The sequence below is a fragment of the Chiloscyllium plagiosum genome, unplaced genomic scaffold, assembly GCF_037043375.1.
Source record: "Chiloscyllium plagiosum isolate Xiang-an unplaced genomic scaffold, Cpla_swu_hap1 HiC_scaffold_20, whole genome shotgun sequence".
Taxonomy (NCBI): Eukaryota; Metazoa; Chordata; class Chondrichthyes; order Orectolobiformes; family Hemiscylliidae; genus Chiloscyllium; species Chiloscyllium plagiosum.
Genome location: NW_028270158.1, coordinates 5,279,317 through 5,297,759, shown reverse-complemented (window position 1 = coordinate 5,297,759; position 18,443 = coordinate 5,279,317). Strand labels below are relative to the sequence as shown.

General features: G+C 57.2%; 1 protein-coding gene across 2 annotated transcripts in view; it reads left to right on the top strand.

The window, feature by feature from the left end:
- The first annotated feature begins 5,653 nt into the window (after window positions 1-5,653).
- The window catches only part of nde1 (nudE neurodevelopment protein 1), a 50,497-nt gene continuing 37,707 nt past the window's right edge, over window positions 5,654-18,443 (top strand). For both annotated transcript variants that reach the window (XM_087997604.1, XM_087997603.1), the window contains exon 1: window positions 5,654-5,927. The gene's annotated coding sequence lies outside the window, so the exon portion shown is untranslated. The remainder of the gene's footprint in view (window positions 5,928-18,443) is intronic.

Below are 18,443 nucleotides of genomic sequence, written 5' to 3'. Positions count from 1 at the left end.
ACATCCCGCACCTCCGCCCTCAGACCCCACCCCTCCAACCGTAACAAGGACAGAACACCCCTGGTGCTCACCTTCCACCCTACCAACCTTCGCACAAACCAAATCGTCCGCCAACATTTCCGCCACCTCCAAACGGACCCCACCACCAGGGATATATTTCCCTCCCCACCTCTTTCCGCCTTCCGCAAAGACCGTTCCCTCCGTGACTACCTGGTCAGGTCCACACCCCCCTACAACCCACCCTCCCATCCTGGCACCTTCCCCTGCCACTGCAGGAATTGTAAAACCTGTGCCCACACCTCCATGCAAGGCCCTAAAGGAGCCTTCCACATCCATCAAAGATTTACCTGCACATCCACCAATATCATTTATTGTATCTGTTGCTCCCGATGCGGTCTCTACATTGGGAAGACTCCTAGCAGAGCGCTTTAGGGAACATCTCTGGGACACCTGCACCAATCAACCACACCACCCTGTAGCCCAACATTTCAACTCCCCCTCCCATTCTGCCGAGGACATGGAGGTCCTGGGCCTCCTTCACTGCTGCTCCCTCACCACCTGACGCCTGGAGGAAGAACACCTCATCTTCTGCCTCGGAACACTTCAAACCCAGGGCATCAATGTGGACTTTACCAGTTTCCTCATTTCCCCTTCCCCTACCTCACCCCAGTTCCAAACTTCCAGCTCAGCACTGTCGCCATGACCTGTCCTACCTGCCTACCTTCTTTTCCACCTATCCACTCCACCCTCCTCTCTGACCTATCACCTTCATCCCACCCCCATCCACCCATTGTACTCTTTGTTACCTTCTCTCACCCTCCTCCCTGACCTATCACCTTCATCCCCACCCCCACTCACCCATTGTACTCTATGCTACTTTCTCCCCACCCCCACCCTCCTCTCATTTATCTCTCCACCCTTCAGGCTCTCTGCCTGTATTCCTGATGAAGGGATTTTGCCTGAAACGTCGATTTTACTGCTCCTCGTACGCTGCCTTAACTGCTGTGCTTTTCCAGCACCACTAATCCAGAATCTGGTTTCCAGCATCTGCAGTCATTGTTTTTACCTTCTTATATAAGAATAAAAGGCTTTGGGATTCTCCTTAATTCTGCTCGTTAAAGCTATTTCATGACCCCTTCTAGCCCACTTGATTCCTTGTAGGCTGGTCCTACTTTCCCAATATTCCTCCAGGGCCCGTTCTGTTCTTAGCTGCCTGGACCTTATGTACGCTTCCCTTTTCCTCTTGGCTGGTCGTACGATTTCTCCTGTCATCCACGGTTCACAAATCTTGCCTTTCCTATCTTTTGCTTTCAGCTGGACATGCCTATCCTGCACTATCTTTAACCTTTCTTTGAAAGCCTCCTACATATCAAATGTGGACTTCCCTTCAAATAGTGTGTCCAATCCACATTTCCCAGCTCCTGCCTAATTTTGATATAATTGGCTTTGGCTCAGTTTACTACTCTTCCTTTTGTGGGTATATTAGGGGCATATTTATTTCTGGGGTGTATATTGGTGTATATTTATTTATACATTTATGGGGTATTTTGGGGGCAATATGCTCCACAGGAATAATTATATCCCAAATAAATATACTCCCAGAAATAATTATACCTAATAAATATAGCCCCCAAAAATAAATATACCCCAAATAAAAATACCCTCAGGGTAAACATAATCCCCAGGAATAAGTATATATTTATTTCTGATGGTAGATTGAGGCATATGTATTCATGTGGTTATTTATGGCTATATTTCGGCAAATTTATTTATGAGTTTTTTTTACTCATTTGTGGGATGTGGGCATTGCTGGCAGAGCCAGCATTTATTGCTTGTCCCTAGTTGCCCTTGAGAAGGTGGGGGTGAGCTGCCTTTTGGAATTGTTGCAGTCCATGTGCTCAAAGTAGACCCACACTGCCCTTTGGGAATGAATTCTAAGATTTTGACTCACAGACACTGAAGGAATGATGATGTATTTCCAAGTCAGGATGGTGAGTGGCTTTGAGGGGAACTTGTAGAGGGTGGTGTTCCCATGTATCTGCTGCTTTTTTCCTTCTAGATGGAAGTGGTTGTGGGTTTGGAAGGTGCTGTCTAAAGATTTTTGGTGAATTTCTGCAGTGCATCTTGTATATGGTACACATTGCTGCTACTGAATGTCAGTGGTGGAGGGAGTGGATGCTTGTGGATGTGGTGTCAATCAAGCAGGCTTCTTGGTTTTGGATGGTGTCATGTTCTTGAGTGTTGTTGGAACTGCACTCATCCAGGCAAGTATTCCATCACACTCCTCACTTGTGCCTTGTAGATGGTCAAAAAGCTTTAGGGATTTAGGAGGTGAGTTATTCATTGCATATTTCGAATCTCAGACTTGCCTTTGTAGCCATTGTGCTTATGTGGCAAGTTCAGTTGAGTTTCTGGTCAATGGTAACCCCCAGGATGTTGACAGTAGTGAAATTCAGTAACGATATCACCATTGAATGTCAAGGAGTAGTGAAGGATTTTTTTTTATTAGAGATGGCCATTACCTAAAATTTGTGTGGTATAAATGTTACTTGCCACTATTTCTGGGGGCTGTATATATACTGAGGGTATACTTGGGGTATATTTATGTCTGGGGTATATTTATTTGGGTATATTTATTTCTGGGGTATATTTATGTCTGGGGTATATTTATTTGGGTATATATATTTCTGGGTTATATTTATTTCTGGGTTATATTTATTTGTGTATATTTATTTCTGGGGTATATTTATTTCTGGGTTATATTTATTTGGGTATTTTTATTTCTGGGGTATATTTATTTCTGGGTTATATTTATTTGGGTATTTTTATTTCTGGGTTATATTTATTTCTGGGTTATATTTATTTGGGTATTTTTATTTCAGGGGTATATTTATTTGGGTATTTTTATTTCTGGGGTATATTTATTTCTGGGTTATATTTATTTGGGTATTTTTATTTCTGGGGTATATTTATTTCTGGGGTATTTTTATTTGGGTATTTTTATTTCTGGGTTATATTTATTTCGGGGTTATATTTATTTGGGTATTTTTATTTCTGGGTTATATTTATTTCGGGGTTATATTTATTTGGGTATTTTTATTTCTGGGTTATATTTATTTGGGTATTTTTATTTCTGGGGTATATTTATTTCTGGGGTATATTTATTTGGGTATATTTATTTCTGAGTTATATTTATTTGGGTATTTTTATTTCTGGGTTATATTTATTTCTGGGTTATATTTATTTGGGTATTTTTATTTCTGGGGTATATTTATTTCTGGGGTATATTTATTTCTGGGTTATATTTATTTCTGGGGTATATTTATTTGGGTATTTTATTTCTGGGTTATATTTATTTCTGGGTTATATTTATTTGGGTATTTTTATTTCTGGGGTATTTTTATTTCTGGTGTATATTTATTTCTGGGGTATATTTATTTCTGGTGTATATTTATTTGGGTATTTTTATTTCTGGGGTATATTTATTTCTAGTGTATTTTTATTTCTGGGTTATATTTATTTGGGTATTTTTATTTCTGGGGTATATTTATTTCTGGTGTATTTTTATTTCTGGTGTATATTTATTTGGGTATTTTTATTTCTGGGGTATATTTATTTCTAGTGTATTTTTATTTCAGGGTTATATTTATTTGGGTATTTTTATTTCTGGGGTATATTTATTTCTAGTGTATTTTTATTTCTGGGTTATATTTATTTGGGTATTTTTATTTCTGGGGTATATTTATTTCTAGTGTATTTTATTTCTGGGGTATATTTATTTCTGGTGTATTTTTATTTCTCGGGTATATTTATTTGGGTATTTTTATTTCTGGGGTATATTTATTTCTGGGGTATATTTATTTGGGTATTTTTATTTCTGGGGTATATTTATTTCTAGTGTATTTTATTTCTGGGGTATATTTATTTCTGGTGTATTTTTATTTCTGGGTTATATTTATTTGGGTATTTTTATTTCTGGGGTATATTTATTTCTAGTGTATTTTATTTCTGGGGTATATTTATTTCTGGTGTATTTTTATTTCTCGGGTATATTTATTTGGGTATTTTTATTTCTGGGGTATATTTATTTCTGGGGTATATTTATTTCTGGTGTATTTTTATTTCTCGGGTATATTTATTTGGGTATTTTTATTTCTGGGGTATATTTATTTGGGTATTTTTATTTCTGGGGTATATTTATTTGGGCGATTCTCCAACAGCAGCTCGAGTCACTGAGACAAAGCCCGGCGCTCTAAGGCACTGTGATTGGCTGCAGTGTAGCCAATCCGCTGAGCCGCCCGTGAGGCGCTGACCAATAGCAGTATAGAATCTCCAGGTTGTGATGGTTTGGATTTAAAGAGCCGCCCGAGAGCGAGGCTTATTAACATATACCCACCCAGAGAGAGAGCCAGACCCAGGGAGACACACACCCACACCCAGAGAGACACACACTCACACCCAGAGAGAGAGCCAGACCCAGAGAGACACACCCACACCCAGAGAGAGAGCCAGACCCAGAGAGACACACACCCACACCCAGAGAGAGAGCCAGACCCAGGGAGACACACACACACACACACCCAGAGAGAGAGCCAGACCCAGAGAGACACACACCCACACCCAGAGAGAGAGCCAGACCCAGAGAGACACACACCCACACCCAGAGAGAGAGCCAGACCCAGAGAGACACACACCCACACCCAGAGAGAGAGCCAGACCCAGGGAGACACACACCCACACCCAGAGAGACACACACCCACACCCAGAGAGACACACACCCACACCCAGAGAGAGAGCCAGACCCAGAGAGACACACACCCACACCCAGAGAGAGAGAGAGAGCGCCAGCCAGCCAGCTAACCAACCAACCAGACCCAGACCGAGAGACACACATACACACATCCACACCCAGAGAGAGAGCCAGACCCAGAGAGACACACACACACACACACACACACACACAGAGCCAGACCCACACACACCTAGAGAGAGAGACAACACACACACACACACACACCCAGACCCAGAGAAAGAGAGACACATACACACACACACTCAGACCCAGACCCAGGGAAAGTGACATATACACACACACCCTGATCCAGACAGAGAGACACACACATACACATCCAGACTCTGATTGAGACCCAGAAAGAAAGAGTCACACATACACACACATTCAGACGCATACCCAGAGAAAGAGAGAGAGAGACAGACAGACACACACACACACACAGACTCAGAGAGAGACACACACACTCACACCCAGACCCAGAGAGAGAGAGACACACACACACACCCAGACTCAGAGAGAGAGAGAGACAAACATACACACACCCAGACCGAGAGAGAGAGACACGCACAGACCCAGGGAGACAGACACACACACTCACAGACACCGACTGAGACGCACACCCAGAGACAGAGAGACTCAGATTCACTCATTCAGAGAGAAACTCAGACACAGAGACTGACGGTCACACACAGAATAAGAGTGAGACACAGAGTGTGTAAGAAGGTCAGACCGAGGAAAGAAGCTCAGAGAGGGTAGAAAGAGGGATAAGTGATAGAGAGAGAGAGACTGAGGGAGGCTCAGAGAGTAGCAGGGTGTGTACACAGGCAGGGACTGACAGGCACTTGGTACAGGGATAGACAGAGAGAGAGAGAGGGCGGTCTGGGGGAGGAGGGAGTGAGCGGACCGGGAGCAGAGAAACGGCGGTTTCCTGGGACAGACAGAGAGGGGTGTCCCGGAGCAGGGGAACAGAGAGTGGTGTCTCTGTGTGAGGGTGTGTGTACACGGACAGCCCCCTCCCGGAGAGAGGGGCCTGAGGCCTGGGCACCGACTGTCTCCCCACCCCCCGCCGCGGGGACCAGGAGCTGACTGACTGAGCGGAGCGGAGCGGGCCGAGGGCACGGGCCGACGGAAGGTAAGGAGCAGGAGCCGCCGCCTGGAGCCTGGGCCGCGGGGTCGAGAGGGAGCGGGAGTCCCGGGGACAGAGCACACCCGCAAACACCCCCCCCCCCCCCCCCACACACACCCACCCGCAAACACTCCGCCCCCCCCCCACACACACACACACACACACACACACACCCGCAAACACCCCCCACACACACACACACACACACACACACACACACCCGCAAACACCCCCCCCACACACACACACACACACACACCCGCAAACACTCCCCCCCCACACACACACCCGCAAACACCCCCCCCCACACACACCCACCCGCAAACACTCCGCCCCCCCCCCCACACACACACACACACACACACACACCCGCAAACACTCCCCCCCCACACACACACACCCGCAAACACCCCCCCCACACACACACACACACACACCCGCAAACACTCCCCCCCCCACACACACACCCGCAAACACCCCCCCCCACACACACACACCCCCGTAAACACTCCCCCCCCACACACACACCCGCAAACACCCCCCCACACACACACACCCCCGCAAACACTCCCCCCCCACACACACACACCCGCAAACACCCCACCACACACACACACACACCCCCGCAAACACTCCCCCCCCCACACACACACCCGCAAACACTCCCCCCACACACACACACCCGCAAACACTCCCCCCACACACACACACCCGCAAACCCCCCCCCACACACACACACCCGCAAACACCCCCCCACACACACACACCCGCAAACACCCCCCCCACACACACACACACACCCGCAAACACCCCCCCCACACACACACACCCGCAAACACCCCCCCACACACACACACACCCGCAAACACCCCCCCCACACACACACACACACCCGCAAACATCCCCCCCCACACACACACACCCGCAAACACCCCCACCACACACACCCGCAAACACTCCCCCCGCACACGCACACACACCCGCAAACACCCCCCCCACACACACACACACCCGCAAACACCCCCACCACACACACCCGCAAACACTCCCCCCACACACGCACACACACCCGCAAACACCCCCTCCACACACACCCGCAAACCCCCCCCACACAAACACACCCGCAAACACCCCCCCCCCACACACACACACCCGCAAACAGCCCCCCCACTCACACACATCCGCAAACACCCCCCCCGCAAACACCCCCCCCACACCCCCCCCCGCAAACACCCCCCCCACACACACCCCCCCCGCAAACACCCACCCCACAAACACACACGCCCGCAAACACCCCCCCCACTCTCACACATCCGCAAACACCCCCCACACCCCCCCCGCAAACACCCCCCCCCACACACACACCCCCGCAAACACTTCCCCCACACACACACACACACCCGCAAACACCACCCCCCCACACACACATCCGCAAACACCCCCCACACACACACCCGCAAACACCACCCCCCCACACACACCCGCAAACACCACCCCCACACACACACACCTGCAAACACCACCCCCACACACACACATCCGCAAACACCACCCCCCCACACACACCCGCAAACACCCCCCCCACACACACACACCCGCAAACACCCCCCCCACACACACACCCGCAAACACCCCCCCACACACACACCCGCAAACACCCCCCCACACACACCCGCAAACACCACCCCCCCACACACACACCCGCAAACACCACTCCCACGCACACACATCCTCAAATACCACACCCACACACACACATCCGCAAACACCCCCCCACACACACACCCGCAAACACCACCCCCACACACACATCCGCAAACACCCCCCCCCACACACACACATCCGCAAACACCCCCCCCCACACACACCCGCAAGCACCCCCCACACACACACCCGCAAACACCACCCCCACACACACCCGCAAACACCCCCCCCACACACACACACCCGCAAGCACCCCCCCCACACACACCCGCAAGCACCCCCCCACACACACCCGCAAGCACCCCCCCCACACACACCCGCAAGCACCACCCCCCCCGACACACCCGCAAACACCACCCCGCCCACACACACACCGGCCAACACCCCCCCACACACACACCCGCAAACATCCCCCCCCCACACACACACATCCGCAAACACCCCCCCCACACACACACCCCCGCAAACACCCCCCCCCACACACACCCCCGCAAACACCCCCCCCACACACACCCCCGCAAACACTCCCCCCCACACACACACACCCGCAAACACTCCCCCCACACACACACACACCCGCAAACACCCCCCCCCACACACACATCCGCAAACACTCCCCCCACACACACACACCCGCAAACACCCCCACCACACACACACACCCGCAAACACTCCCCCCCCCCCCCACACACACACCCGCAAACCCCCCCCCACACACACACACCCGCAAACCCCCCCCACACACACACATCCGCAAACACCCCCCCCACACCCCCCCCGCAAACACCCCCCCCCCCACACCCCCCTCCCGCAAACACCCCCCCCGCAAACACTCCCCCCACACACACACACCCGCAAACACTCCCCCCACACACACACACCCGCAAACACTCCCCCCACACACACACACCCGCAAACCCCCCCCCACACACACACACCCGCAAACACCCCCCCACACACACACACCCGCAAACACCCCCCCCACACACACACACACACCCGCAAACACCCCCCCACACACACACACACACCCGCAAACATCCCCCCCCACACACACACACCCGCAAACACCCCCACCACACACACCCGCAAACATTCCCCCCGCACACGCACCCACACCCGCAAACACCCCCCCCACACACACACACCCGCAAACACCCCCACCACACACACCCGCAAACACTCCCCCCACACACGCACACACACCCGCAAACCCCCCCCACACAAACACACCCGCAAACACCCCCCCCCACACACACACACCCGCAAACAGCCCCCCCACTCACACACATCCGCAAACACCCCCCCCGCAAACACCCCCCCCACACCCCCCCCCGCAAACACCCCCCCCACACACACCCCCCCCGCAAACACCCACCCCACAAACACACACGCCCGCAAACACCCCCCCCACTCTCACACATCCGCAAACACCCCCCACACCCCCCCCGCAAACACCCCCCCCACACACACACCCCCGCAAACACTTCCCCCACACACACACACACACCCGCAAACACCACCCCCCCACACACACATCCGCAAACACCCCCCACACACACACCCGCAAACACCACCCCCCCACACACACCCGCAAACACCACCCCCACACACACACACCTGCAAACACCACCCCCACACACACACATCCGCAAACACCACCCCCCCACACACACCCGCAAACACCCCCCCCACACACACACACCCGCAAACACCCCCCCCACACACACACCCGCAAACACCCCCCCACACACACACCCGCAAACACCCCCCCACACACACCCGCAAACACCACCCCCCCACACACACACCCGCAAACACCACTCCCACGCACACACATCCTCAAATACCACCCCCACACACACACATCCGCAAACACCCCCCACACACACACCCGCAAACACCACCCCCACACACACATCCGCAAACACCCCCCCCCACACACACACATCCGCAAACACCCCCCCCACACACACACCCGCAAGCACCCCCCACACACACACCCGCAAGCACCCCCCACACACATACCCGCAAACACCACCCCCACACACACCCGCAAACACCCCCCCCACACACACACACGCAAACACCACCCCCACACACACCCGCAAACACCCCCCCCACACACACACACCCGCAAGCACCCCCCCCACACACACCCGCAAGCACCCCCCCACACACACCCGCAAGCACCCCCCCCACACACACCCGCAAGCACCCCCCCCCACACACACACCCGCAAGCACCACCCCCCCCGACACACCCGCAAACACCACCCCGCCCACACACACACACCCGCAAGCACCCCCCACACACACACCCGCAAGCACCCCCCACACACACACCCGCAAACACCACCCCCACACACACCCGCAAACACCCCCCCCACACACACACACCCGCAAGCACCCCCCCCACACACACCCGCAAGCACCCCCCCCCCACACACACACCCGCAAGCACCACCCCCCCCGACACACCCGCAAACACCACCCCCCCCACACACACACACCCGCAAGCACCCCCCACACACACACCCGCAAGCACCCCCCACACACACACCCGCAAACACCACCCCCACACACACCCGCAAACACCCCCCCCACACACACACACCCGCAAGCACCCCCCCCACACACACCCGCAAGCACCCCCCCACACACACCCGCAAGCACCCCCCCCACACACACCCGCAAGCACCCCCCCCCCACACACACACCCGCAAGCACCACCCCCCCCGACACACCCGCAAACACCACCCCGCCCACACACACACCGGCCAACACCCCCCCCACACACACACCCGCAAACATCCCCCCCCCACACACACACATCCGCAAACACCCCCCCCACACACACACCCCCGCAAACACCCCCCCCCACACACACCCCCGCAAACACCCCCCCCCACACACACCCCCGCAAACACTCCCCCCCACACACACACACCCGCAAACACTCCCCCCACACACACACACACCCGCAAACACCCCCCCCCCACACACACATCCGCAAACACTCCCCCCACACACACACACCCGCAAACACCCCCACCACACACACACACCCGCAAACACTCCCCCCCCCACACACACACCCGCAAACCCCCCCCACACACACACACCCGCAAACCCCCCCCACACACACACATCCGCAAACACCCCCCCCACACCCCCCCCGCAAACACCCCCCCCCACACCCCCCTCCCGCAAACACCCCCCCCGCAAACACCCCCCCCACACACACACCCCACCGCAAACACCCCCCCCACACACACACCCCCCCGCAAACACCCACCCCACAAACACACACACCCGCAAACACCCCCCCCACTCTCACACATCCGCAAACAGCCCCCCACACACACCCCCCCACAAACACCCCCCCCCACACACACACCCCCGCAAACACCCCCCCCACACAAACACACACACGCAAACACCCCCCCCACACACACACATCCGCAAACAACCCCTCCACACACACACACCCGCAAACACCCCCCCCACACACACACACATCCGCAAACAATCCCCCCACACCCACACACCCACAAACACCCCCCCCCCACACACACACATCTGCAAACACCCCCCACACACACACACCCGCAAACACCCCACACACCCGCAAACACCCCACACACACCCCCCACACACACATCCGCAAACACCCCCCCCACACACACACATCCGCAAACACCCCCCCCACACACATCTGCAAACACCCCCCCACACACACACACACACACCCGCAAACACCCCCCACACACACGCACCCGCAAACACCCCCACACACAACCCCCACACCCACAAACACACCCCACACCCCCCACACCCACACCCCCCACACCCACACCCCCCACACCCACACCCCCCACACCCACACCCCCCACACACACACCCCCCACACACACACCCCCCACACACACCCCCCCACACACACCCCCCCCACACCCCCCCCCCACACACACCCCCCCCCCCACACACACACCCCCCCCACACACACACCCCCCCCACACACCCCCCCCCACACCCCCCCCCACACCCCCCCCCACACCCCCCCCCACACCCCCCCCCACACCACCCCCCCCACACACCCCCCCCACACACCCCCCCCCCACACCCCCCCCCACACCCCCCCCCCACACACCCCCCCCCACACACCCCCCCCCACACACACCCCCCCCCCCACACACACCCCCCCCACACACACCCCCCCCACACACACCCCCCCCACACACACCCCCCCCACACACACCCCCCCCACACACACCCCCCCCACACACACCCCCCCACACACCCCCCCCCCACACACCCCCCCCCACACACCCCCCCCCCACACACCCCCCCCACACACACCCCCCCACACACCCCCCCCACACACACCCCCCCCACACACACCCCCCCCACACACACACCCCCCCGCAAACACCCACCCCACAAACACACACACCCGCAAACACCCCCCCCACTCTCACACATCCGCAAACAGCCCCCCACACACACCCCCCCACAAACACCCCCCCCCACACACACACCCCCGCAAACACCCCCCCCACACAAACACACACACGCAAACACCCCCCCCACACACACACATCCGCAAACAACCCCTCCACACACACACACCCGCAAACACCCCCCCCACACACACACACATCCGCAAACAATCCCCCCACACCCACACACCCACAAACACCCCCCCCCACACACACACATCTGCAAACACCCCCCACACACACACACCCGCAAACACCCCACACACCCGCAAACACCCCACACACACCCCCCACACACACATCCGCAAACACCCCCCCCACACACACACATCCGCAAACACCCCCCCCACACACATCTGCAAACACCCCCCCACACACACACACACACACCCGCAAACACCCCCCACACACACGCACCCGCAAACACCCCCACACACAACCCCCACACCCACAAACACACCCCACACCCCCCACACCCACACCCCCCACACCCACACCCCCCACACCCACACCCCCCACACCCACACCCCCCACACCCACACCCCCCACACCCACACCCCCCACACCCACACCCCCCACACACACACCCCCCACACACACCCCCCCACACACACCCCCCCCACACCCCCCCCCCACACACACCCCCCCCCACACACACACCCCCCCCACACACACACCCCCCCCACACACCCCCCCCCCCACACCCCCCCCCACACCCCCCCCACACCACCCCCCCCACACACCCCCCCCACACACCCCCCCCACACACCCCCCCCCACACCCCCCCCCACACACCCCCCCCACACACACCCCCCCCCACACACACCCCCCCCCACACACACCCCCCCCCACACACACCCCCCCCACACACACCCCCCCCACACACACCCCCCCCACACACACCCCCCCCACACACACCCCCCCCACACACACCCCCCCCACACACACCCCCCCCACACACCCCCCCCCACACACCCCCCCCCACACACCCCCCCCACACACACCCCCCCACACACACCCCCCCCACACACACCCCCCCCACACACACCCCCCCCACACACACCCCCCCCACACACACCCCCCCCACACACACACCCCCCACACACACACCCCCCACACACACCCCCCCACACACACCCCCCCACACACCCCCCCCACACACACCCCCCCACACACACCCCCCCCACACACCCCCCCCACACACCCCCCCCACACCCCCCCCACACACCCCCCCCACACACCCCCCCCACACACCCCCCCCCACACACCCCCCCCACACACCCCCCCCACACACCCCCCCACACACACCCCCCCACACACCCCCCCCACACACCCCCCCCCCACACACCCCCCCCCACACACCCCCCCCACACACACCCCCCCCACACACCCCCCCCACACCCCCCCCACACCCCCCCCCACACACCCCCCCCACACACACCCCCCCCCACACACACCCCCCCCCACACACACCCCCCCCACACACCCCCCCCCCACACACACCCCCCCCACACACACCCCCCCCACACACACCCCCCCCACACACACCCCCCCCACACACACCCCCCCCACACACACCCCCCCCACACACACCCCCCCCACACACACCCCCCCCACACACACCCCCCCCCACACACACCCCCCCCACACACACCCCCCCCACACACACCCCCCCCACACACACCCCCCCCACACACACCCCCCCCACACACACCCCCCCCACACACCCCCCCCACACACCCCCCCCCACACACCCCCCCCCACACACACCCCCCCACACACACCCCCCCCACACACACCCCCCCCACACACACCCCCCCCACACACCCCCCCCCCCACACACCCCCCCCCACACACCCCCCCCCACACACCCCCCCCCACACACCCCCCCCCACACACCCCCCCCCCCACACACACCCCCCCCCACACACACCCCCCCCACACACACCCCCCCCACACACACCCCCCCCCACACACACCCCCCCCACACACACCCCCCCCACACACACCCCCCCACACACACCCCCCCCACACACACCCCCCCCACACACACCCCCCCCACACACACCCCCCCCACACACACCCCCCCCACACACACCCCCCCCACACACACCCCCCCCACACACACCCCCCCCACACACACCCCCCCCACACACACCCCCCCCACACACACCCCCCCCACACACACCCCCCCCACACACACCCCCCCCACACACACCCCCCCCACACACACCCCCCCCACACACACCCCCCCCACACACACCCCCCCCACACACACCCCCCCCACACACACCCCCCCCACACACACCCCCCCCACACACACCCCCCCCACACACACACCCCCCACACACACCCCCCCCACACACACACCCCCCACACACACACCCCCCACACACACACCCCCCACACACACCCCCCCCACACACACCCCCCCCACACACACCCCCCCCACACACACCCCCCCCACACACACCCCCCCCACACACACCCCCCCACACACACCCCCCCACACACACCCCCCCACACACACCCCCCCACACACACCCCCCCCACACACACCCCCCCCACACACACCCCCCCCACACACACCCCCCCCCACACACCCCCCCCCACACACCCCCCCACACACACCCCCCCCACACACACCCCCCCCACACACACCCCCCCCACACACACCCCCCCCACACACACCCCCACACACACCCCCCCCACACACACCCCCCCACACACACCCCCCCCACACACACCCCCCCCACACACACCCCCCCCACACACACCCCCCCCACACACACCCCCCCACACACACCCCCCCCACACACACCCCCCCCACACACACCCCCCCACACACACCCCCCACACACCCCCCCCCAACACACCCCCCCCCAACACACCCCCCCCCCACACACCCCCCCCCACACACCCCCCCCCACACACCCCCCCCCACACACACCCCCCCCACACACACCCCCCCCCACACACACCCCCCCCCACACACACCCCCCCCCACACACACCCCCCCCACACACACCCCCCCCACACACACCCCCCCCACACACACCCCCCACACACACACCCCCCCCACACACACCCCCCACACACACACCCCCCACACACACACCCCCCACACACACACCCCCCACACACACACCCCCCACACACACACCCCCCACACACACACCCCCCACACACACACCCCCCACACACACACCCCCCACACACACACCCCCCCACACACACACCCCCCACACACACACCCCCCACACACACACCCCCCACACACACACCCCCCACACACACACCCCCCACACACACACCCCCCACACACACACCCCCCACACACACACCCCCCACACACACACCCCCCACACACACACCCCCCACACACACACCCCCCACACACACACCCCCCACACACACACCCCCCACACACACACCCCCCACACACACACCCCCCACACACACACCCCCCACACACACACCCCCCACACACACACCCCCCACACACACACCCCCCACACACACACCCCCCACACACACACCCCCCACACACACACCCCCCACCCCACACCCCCCACCACACGCACACAAACACCCCACCCACAAATGCCCCGGGAATCTCTGTGCCTGTCCTCGTCCTCCCCCCCCCCAGGCTGGGAGTCTGTCTCCCCAGGTTCCTGGATCTCTCAGGAAACACCGTCCGACAATGTGCCACGTGTAAGCTCTGATTTCCAGCCTGTCTCTGTGCTGTGTCCGCACACTACAGCAGCAGCAGCAACAATCTCATAATAGGCAGCTTCCATCTGAAAAATGGACATGGAAATGAATGAATCACTCCAGTCCTTACTGCCAAACACACACACACACTGTCAGGGCTAGAATGCTGATGGGAAAGCCTAGAGCTGGAGGGTGGATAGGAAGCAACTTTACCCCTTGGTTGATGGGTTTAAAGGGGATTTGAGGTAAACCTTCTTCACCCAGAGGTCTGCATGCACGGCCTGGGAGAGTAGTTGAGATGGTAACCTCACAAATTTGAGAAAGCATTTGGATGAGCACTTGAAATGCCATAACATTCAACCCTGTCAGTCTAGAGCTGGAAAATGGCACCAATGTAGATTTAGAGTAGCTTAGTTGATGCTGACTCAATGCGTTATAAGGCCTCTTCTGTACTGTGAGATGTTATGTTTAAGACCCAAGAAAAACATCCCCCTCTTAGCTAGTGGTTAGTGTTTGGAATTCTCTTTTAGAGAGAGCCACCATGGCTGGATCTTCAATGTATTAAAGGCTGGGTTGATAGATATTTGATCGTTGAGGCAGTCAAAGGTTATTGGGGCAAGGGGTAGGGTGAAAAGTGGGGTTGGTCAGCAATGACCTTTAGTGAATGACAGAGCAAGGTTGGTGGGGGCGGGTGGGTTGATGTGAATGGTCTTGTTGAAATTCGAGGGTGTGGGTGTTGCTAACTAGGCCACAATTTATTGTCTGTCCCTAATTGCCCTTGAACAGGCAGCAGTGGACAACTGCCATCCTTGGGTGTAGGTAATCCAGGTAGGAAGGTTGCGAGATCGTGACCCTGTGACAATGAAGGAATGCTGACATGGTGTGGAACTTTGAAGGGAACTTGCAAGTGTTGGTGTTGCCAAGATCATCTGGCATGGGCGTTCACTGGCTTTGAAGATGCTGTTAAAGGCAGCTTGGCAATTTACAGCAGTGTATCTTGTACATGATGCTCACTGTTATTACTGCGTTATTGATGGAGGGAGTGAATGCTGAAGGGTGCCAGTTCATGGGCTTGATGGTGTTGAGCTTTTCCAATCCAGGCTGTTTGGAGAGTTTTCCATCGACCTCTTGACATGTGCCTTACAGATGGTGGACAGGCTTTTGGGAGTCAGGAAGTGAGTTACTTGGTACAGAGTTCCCAGGCCCTGAGCTGCTGTTGCAGTTGCAGTATTTATATGACTGGTCTTGTTCAGTTTCAAGTCAATGGTAATCCCCCGGGTGTTGATGAGGGAATCTAAAGCTGGTAATGCCACTGAATGTGAGGGGGAAATGTTTGGATTCTAGTTCACTGGAGAAACTTATCACAGGCCTGGGTGATGTCTAGGTCTTGCTGCATGTGGAAATGGTCTGCTTCAGTACCTGATTTTGATTTATTATTGTCATGAGATACAGTGAAAAGTATTGTTTTGTGTGCTTTCCAGACAAATTATACCTTATGTGAATACATAAGAGTAGTAGAACAGAATGCAGAATGTAGTGTTAAAGCTACAAAGAAAATGCAGAAAAAGATCAACTGTATAACAGACTTCTAAGTGGATCTCTGATAACAGCAGGGAAGAAGCAAACAGTGCTGAATGTTGCACAATTATTTGAAATACGTCTGATCTTATAATGGAGGAAAGGTCATTGAAGTGGCTGAAGTTAGTTCACTGGCTGGATGTGCTGCTCTGTAGACCTCTGATCTGATCGCATAGTTGTGCTTTTGGGTTGACAGCTCATTTTCAGGTGTGTTTGGGTCTACAACTCACATGCCTGTCTTCATTAAATTGAGCTCTGTCCCCTGGCTTGACATAGTAATAGAGTGAGGGTTATAGAATCATGGAGATGTACTGGACCAGGAGGTTGCAGGAGTGCAATTCTTCTGGTGCTGCTGGCCCACAGTGCCTCTTGGGTACCCAGTTGGAGTTGCTTGATCTGTTTGAAGTCTACATCATTTAGCATGGTGTTAGTGCCACACAACACCATGGTGGGCATCCTCTGCGAAGATGGCACTTTGTCTACATGAGAGCTATCTGGTGGTATCTCATACCAGTATTGTCAGGGACTGGCATTTGTGATGGGTAGATTGGTGAGGAGGGCATCAAGTATTTTTTCCCCCTCTTGTTGGGACCCCATTCCCTGCTGCATGTCCAGACTAGGAAATGTGTCCTTTAGGAATTGGCCAGCTCATCACATAGTGATGCCACTGAGGCAAACTTGGGAATGGATATTGAAGGACCCTCCCCTGCAGTCAACTACCACCCCACCCTCCCTAAAAGACAGAAGGTACGTTGTACAACCTTGTCACTCTCAGTCCTTTCTTCAAGTGGTGTTCGACATGGAGGAGCACTGATTCATCAGCGAAGGTGGCTGAGGTGAGTGGAGTTAGTGGGATGTTTGACCTGATGCTGTGAAATTTCATGAGGACCAAAATCAAAGGTGGAGTCGTCCCAGGGCAGCCCCCTTCCCATGTATGTGACTGTGCAGTCACCACTGGGTTGGTCTGATTAATGATTGCAGAGGAGATCCTCATGGTGTCTCGAACGTTGCCTATAATGTCAAGT